The sequence below is a fragment of the Triticum aestivum genome, chromosome 7B (assembly GCF_018294505.1).
Source record: "Triticum aestivum cultivar Chinese Spring chromosome 7B, IWGSC CS RefSeq v2.1, whole genome shotgun sequence".
Classification (NCBI taxonomy): domain Eukaryota; kingdom Viridiplantae; phylum Streptophyta; class Magnoliopsida; order Poales; family Poaceae; genus Triticum; species Triticum aestivum.
In genome coordinates this window covers 473,043,933-473,051,421 of record NC_057813.1, presented here as the reverse complement: position 1 = coordinate 473,051,421, position 7,489 = coordinate 473,043,933, and the positions used below count along the sequence as shown (strand labels likewise).

Here is a 7,489-nt window from a genome sequence, read left to right as displayed (position 1 = left end):
AGGCGACCACCTACAAGTGAGGGCAACACTTCCATCTTCGGAAGCCCTTAAAGTAAGACGACCGAGCATGGGAAATTCCCTTCGGTCATGGAGACGAGCTACAAGGTGCCCCATCACATGGGCCTCATACAACACGATGACAAGACGGTCGAGCAAGGGCCATCCCCTTCGACCACGGCGACGAGCACAAACGTCTTCAACAACACGAAGACGGCGCCCCAATGGGACTCATATTCCGAGTCAAGCTACGACACCTCACATGATACCTTCTCTTTGGTCTCGAAGGAGAGTGATGATGTGCCATCTTCAGCCTTCATCTATGGCGATAGTGATGAGATGGTTGAGCATGAGATTTTCCCTTCAACCAAGGAGGCGTATGGTGATGAGTTGAGTGACTTGTGCCACCATATTGAGAGTAAGAGTGACTTCACAACTTGCCCCATATATGATGAGTTGCCCCAATTCCACTGTGAGAAGAGCCAACCACCACCAACACTTGAGTGATTTGAGTGACTCCACCATATGTGACATTGAGTGTACCTACCTTGAGGGATTTAGTGAGCCACCACCACACAAAGAGAGTGAGGTAGTTGATAGGACATGTGAGGCCATTTCGATTTCTAACGACTTAACCTCTACCTCTGTTGTGTCTTCTCATTTGGTGCTAGGTCCCATATATGATGGCACACCGACCCTCGACGACTTCGTCATCCTTTGGACAAGACGATGGCCATGATGGACTATGATGCACCCCCCCCCCACATGGTCCCATCATGATGACGATGACCACAAGCCGGTCCTTACCACCTCACCTACACCACATGAGTTGAGCTCCAAAGGTAACATAGGTAATGGTTCTTCGCTTGTCCCACTAGTGGATTATCTTGAAAATGATTGCTTGCATGATGACGATCACCTTATGGATTCACCACATACCAAGTCTTCTACCTGCTTAGACGTGCCACCTATTTTTGATGAATATGATGATGAGCATGTCGAATTGCCTAGTTGTGATGCTATGCTCCATAGGATATCATGTGAAAATTCTATCGGTCACATCATGTTTGACAATCCATTAAATTTGTCATATGCTATGAGTGAGATCTCCCATATTGCATCATTTCAATCTCTTCATAGTAACTATGCATGCCCCATAAAAAATAAATCCCTTTGCACTTATGGCATATATGATGAGGTGATGGTTATTGGATTTTGCTTCTCTTGTGATGATATTGCTATGCTACCTTTTCAACATGTGTGCAATTCATCCCATATGCCATGCCATGAACATGATTGTAGTTCGCATGATTCCATCCCTTGTGTGCACCATATGCATACCATTCATGACAATGCTCTAGACATTCATAGGGATGCATCTCACACTTTGAGTCTCCATTATGCTATATGTAACAATAAACCTTTCATGATGGATGACATGTTTCTATATCATGCAACTCATTTATTTAAGCATTGGATATTTTGTGCTAACCAACACATGTACGTGCACATCATAATGGATGATGTGTACATATACCATGCGTACACAATTTTTCCTCTGTCTTTGTTTTGTGTGGGTACTCATGAATACTTGTCAACTTCACAATCCCATGAGTTGACAAAATGAGCTTTGAGAGCAACGATGGTTTGGGATCCCGTGGATTACACTTCACACCATTCCATTCATGCAAGGACTTCGCACATTACTTTTACTTGGCTCTCACATGGCTATGGATTATATACCACTTGTCTTCTTATTCCCAACTTACCGTGTTCACTTTGCATGATATGATTCTTTCCATGATTTTGCTATGCAATTGTGACCCTTGCTTTCACTCACATATGATTCACCATTGTACTACTACTATGTGCATTTGCATGCTCGTTGGAGATCCTTGTTGCTATTTCCATGTTCTATGTGTGCCCCATGATATTGTGCATACTTTGCACATATCTCGTTTTCATGCTTGCGATATGTCATGCGCACTGCATATGCCAACTATCTGCACACATGACATGATGACCACGATCATCTCTAGTATGTTGCATCTTTGCACTACTAGCTTGCATGACTTGTCTACTATGATCGCTTGCTTTGTTGCATCACCCATGATACATAATTGCTCACTGCATTTGGTTGATGGCATGTATGTTCATGCCTCTCACTTGCGTTGTCTAGATCATTGTCCCTTGTCTCCATTAGTTGCCTCTCTCATAAAACATTGCAGTGAGTGCAACCATGCTATGCTTATTGATCTTGGAGACTTGGACATTTTACTTGTGACACATGCTTCTTTATTTGATCTTAATATATTTGGTTGTACTTGCATCATATGCTTCCATGCCATCACACTACCTTGTCCTTTCTTATGATAAGCATGATAAAGAGACTTGTTGGGCATCTCACCACCCGAATGATAGGTTTTGCATTCACGCTAAACTCATTGGTTTTTCCAAGTGTTTGACATGTTCTTTCATTTTGAAGGATTCACAAGGCGATATCGTCATGATCTATCTTGGTCATGTGAAGGCGTGTTGCACGACACCAACATCTTAGGGAACCTCATCGAGCGATGAGACATATTAGAGTGCTTTGATCGCACCATCACATACACTACATCCAACAACAAGTCCATCCATGCCTACCGTGTACACGGCGATCTGGTTTACGATCCGAGGTCGGATCTTTCCCAAGGGGGGGGTATGATGCGGAGCATTCTACGGTCATATCCATGTACACCTTCATAGCACCTCAAGTCCCAAGTGGACCTATCGGACTTAAGGTGAACCCACTCCTCTTCGAGATTGACATGAATATCCATTGGACTTGGTTGCTACCTCATCATGGAACATTGTGCATCATTAGGTACGAGTACGACCACCACCAAGCAGCTAGGGAGCATCCCGGAGGCCAAGGAGAAGGACCCCAAGGCCACAAGGAAGAAGGAGGAGTTCACCTAGATCAAAACAACAAGTCCCAAGCAACCCCGTGTGCACAGCCTCCCCCGACCCCGTGCCTAGGGGCCTCCCAGAAAGATATTGGAAGTGAAGACGCGCACCCCCGTGCGCATGGCCTCCAGATCTCGTGCGCACGGGCCCTCATCGCTATAGCACCCCATGCACATGGGCTTGTACCGTGCCCACGGGACCCCCGAGCGCACGGGCCTCACTTACCCCGTGCACACGGGCCCATCAGGAAGCTGGCCGAAAGCCACCTGTTTGGGCCTCCACTTCGTCCCCCTCCTCTAGCTACCTATATATTTTGTACCTAGGTCATTCGTTAGGGTTAGCAAAGTACATGATATGATCTTGAGAGATTTGCTCCTATCTACCCTCTCCCATGGAGATCAAGACCTCCTAGGATAAGACCCCTAGTGGATATCAAGACCCCATATAGGGAAGGATCCCGTCATAGGATCATCAAGACCTCATCTTCCTTTGGGATTTGCGATGAACTTTACCTTGTGCTATTTTCCCTTTGTTGTTCATGTATCTTTTGGATCCATGTTCTGCTAGTCTAGTGGATGTGTAATTGGGCTTGTTCTTGAGTTTTCCTCTTGTGACTTCCCCTCTTGTTCTTCGTGGTTCCCCCTCCAATTCGTGAAAGATCTCCACTTAGGGTCTCCACCCTACAACACCAACCCTAATAGATAGTTCATCAGACTTTGCAAATTTAATATTAGTTATTGATCCAAAGATTTTGGAGACAATATATTTGCATATGCACATCCTTTCTTTTTGTACTGAGTTTTATGAATCTAGTATATAAGATCAGGTACAGTTTATTCATCAAGTCAACATGCATATTAAAATTCTTAGTGTCAGCAAAGTCATGTCCTCCCGCATCGTATTTATTAGGTTTGTGGCAATACTAGAACATATAATAACAAAAGCAAAAGTAAAAACTGGAGCCCTCTTTTTATTATATAACCTCACATCACAAGATACAACGATAATCACTAGTTAGCTATGTTCTATGCATTTTGAATTTGATATGTGCCATGTTGAAATGTTGAATTTGCTAAGTGCCATATAGGTTAGTATTGTGGCGAGGAATGTGTTAGGCTAAAAAGAGAAAACCTAGGGTTTAGGTTCTTTTTTATGCCACAACAGTCATCGTAGGCATGCCTTGTAGGTTCGCGTTAGGGGTGAAAATGTGTCGAGTTGTTGAAGGCGAGCATTCTAGGTTAGGGTTAAGGTAAAATGGTGTTGATTTTTCAAAGGCGAGGCTTGTATGTTTATTTGCATGAGTGCATTGTGCATTGTGATATTCGAGCCATCGAGTTGTGCTTGTTTCAAAATTTTAAGGTATACTAGATGAGTGCCAACATTTTGGTGAAATGTTGATTACTTCCCTTTCATTAAATTTTCGGCACTCAATATATGTCGAGTTTTTCCATCATTTTAAAATGTTTGACTTATTTTATAGTTCTCTGGTGCGAGCCCCCTCACCGTCAAACATGTCGCAGCCGTCGCCACCCCGAGGTACTGAGGTGTGAGGAAATGGCCATGGGATACGTGGGGGGGGTGCAGATCAACCAACTGGAACACAAGCAGACGAAGTGGCTTGGCACATTCACCACCACAGATAAGGGGGCACACCTATGACTCCATGGCGGTCAAGTACCAAGGGGGAAGTGCAACGATCAACTTCCCCTGTGATGCCACGCCGCTTGATTCTTCGTGCCTCCCAATATGAGGGTAGCCTCGAGGGCTGAGTAGAAGGAGCACCTCAGGGCCGTGGCACAACTCCACTTCTAGCACGACACTGCCCCTTGGTGGTGTAACTCCTTAGGCCTCATTTGGTAGACGTGGATTTGAGAGGTTTTGGAGGGAGGGGATTTCAGGGGATTTGGTGAATCCCTCCCTTTCACCCAATCCTCTCAAATACCCCCAAGCCCCAAACCCCTCACCCCAAGCCCCAAACCCCTCACCTATTTGGTACACAGGGATTGATACACAAGGTTTGCAAAACCACTATATTATAATTAAAAATGCAATTTTTACAACTTCAAAAGCTCACGGAGGAAAAGTGCACCTAGATTACACAAAACAACAAACATGCTCTGTTACAACTTACAAGTACTATTATCAATGGTTCTAATGAAAATGGTACATGCATACATTCCACGGTCCAAATGAAAAACATACACATGCCACATACCACGGTCCAAATGAAAAATACAAGATATTCGGTCAACAAAAGTTAACGGCTCATCACAACATAAACACACGTTTGATCGGCGAATGCTCCAAGACATGTTTGCGGGCTGCACAAAGTGGAGGAGACTTGTGGCAGCAAAGCATGGTCGCCCGTCTTCCGCGAGATTAGGTCCCTATAATAAACAGATGAATTGGTCCAAGGGTTAGATGCGGAAAAACAATGAACAGATGGATACATAAGAAAGCTAGCTCCATAATTTCCTTGCTTAAATAATGAGAAACTACAAACAGAATTTCATTGCTTAGATGTTTAACAAATTTTCATATTGTATTATATAATCTGAGCATGGAAGATAGTACTAGCAGACTAGACTAGACGACACATATAATCAGAGAGTAGAGAACCAATGTTGCCATAAATGAGAACCAATGTTCCCATAAATTAAACTAGAACCAACTAAACTAGAGCCATATAGACTAGATGTCAGATATAACTTTTCTGCCAACAATGGAATCAGGAATGCATACGCTTCGCCAGTCCAGGGTCCATATATATGTATGCACAGATTCGAAAATGAGAAGGCTCAAGCTTGGAAAAAAGACTTGAAGTTACAGGGAACAGTCTCAACCTGAAGACAAAAGAGGTGATAAATGAAATATGATTATAGGTAGCAAAAGATTCACCAGCAGTTCCCTAAGCACAGAAATGGCATGTAATTAATGCTATGAGAGCCAATTTCATCTACTGCAAGAACAAGCAAGGATGAATACAGGGCTTAAGCTGGACATATGACAAGGATGAGGCCACCATACTCAACCGTAGACATAGCAAAACAAGGTATAATAATTCCTGGATCACCGTCTCTGATGAAAGGATCAGAACAGGGTATTGTTGTATGCCAGGGGCCTGACTACGTAGCTGCTTAGACCTCCGATGAAATGAGTCGCCTCGCCTCTCCGGAAGATCATAGATGACATTTAATAAAACAGTAGGGGCGTGCAGTTAAGTTTGTCAAATAACCAAAGCCTTTTAAACAGAAACGATACACTGACAAAGAAAGAAATTCAGTTGTTATATTCAGTTTGTCAAGATTAGAAGATCAATTATATGTTCAGCTCACTTAGTTGTTATAAGATCAGTGGCAAACAAAGAAATATATTCAGCTCACTTAGTTGTCATGTCACCATCAGACCAAATTCATCAAGCACAACACACACAAAAGATCAAGCAGATATTGTTCAGAGTAGCAGATATTGTTAGCCTCCCCCCAAAACTACGCTTAATATGATTCGTCACAAATTCAGAGTAGCAGATATTGTTCCATTAACAGATCAAGCAGCACCAGAGAAACATCCTCGTGCAACCAACCACGACTACGCACTAATCATCATCCATCCAACGATTCCCAACATCCACATCAGACCATCAAATTGATCAACCGCGTGATCAACAGTGGTCACCAGGAGGGGGACGAACCTGGCGAACTTGGTGACGGGAAGTTTGGACGGGCAGCTCAGAGACGGCGTCGCCGGGGAGAGACGAGGTAGCAACCATGGCCGGGCGGACAGAAAGCCCTAGACGACGAGGGGAGGAGAGGGGAGACGAGGCGAGGACTTACCGCAGGGGAGAAGTCCAGTATGCCGGACGAGATCGCCAGCGTCGAGGCGTCGGGCAGCGGCGGCGTCTTGTGGAGGAGTCGGCGGCGGCGTCTCGGGCGGCGGCGTCTTACGAGTCGGGCGGCGAAATCCTCGAGGGGGGCCTCGAGGGTTCTGAACCGCGTGGGAGGAAGTGAATGGAAGGGGAATCGAGGAGGTTTGGCCCATGTATCCTCGCCTACCAAACGGGCCGACGGGGTTTTGCGATGATTCTGGGCCTCGCGGGGTTAATCCTTGGAAAACCCCTCCGACCCACGTCTACCAAATGAGGCCTTAGGCTATGTTCGGTTATCCCCACCCCCGTCGGGATAGGGTCGAAACCCCGCCGATCCCCGTGGGTTTCTCCCCGGCTGGGGTCGGATCCCGGTCTGGCTTATAACAGCCTTCGGTTAGACCTGGCCGGGATTAGTTCCCTCCCAAACCCCGTAGAAATCGTCGGGAAACGACCCACGCGTCACACCTCGTGGAAGTAAACCTCGTCTCTCTGTCTCTCGCGAAACGGCACGCTCTCTCTCGCCCGACCTCTCTCGTGTCGTGGCGGCGCCGGAGAGTGCAGCAGCAGTGCTATTGGATGAGACTGCGGCGGCGTGCTCCCTCCCCCCACCCTCCTCCCACCCACCTGTCCAACCGGCGGCACCGCATCTCGTTGCAGCGGCAAGCTCGACGGCGACCC

At 45.8% G+C, this 7,489-nt stretch overlaps 1 long non-coding RNA gene across 1 annotated transcript; it reads right to left on the bottom strand.

Moving 5' to 3' along the window:
• Window positions 1–4,962: 4,962 nt before the first annotated feature.
• Window positions 4,963–7,027, bottom strand: LOC123162602 (uncharacterized). The gene is made up of 2 exons (XR_006481360.1): window positions 6,780–7,027; window positions 4,963–5,333 (listed from the first exon to the last, which is right to left on the bottom strand). It is a non-coding gene; the product is annotated as an uncharacterized lncRNA (long non-coding RNA).
• Window positions 7,028–7,489: the final 462 nt, after the last annotated feature.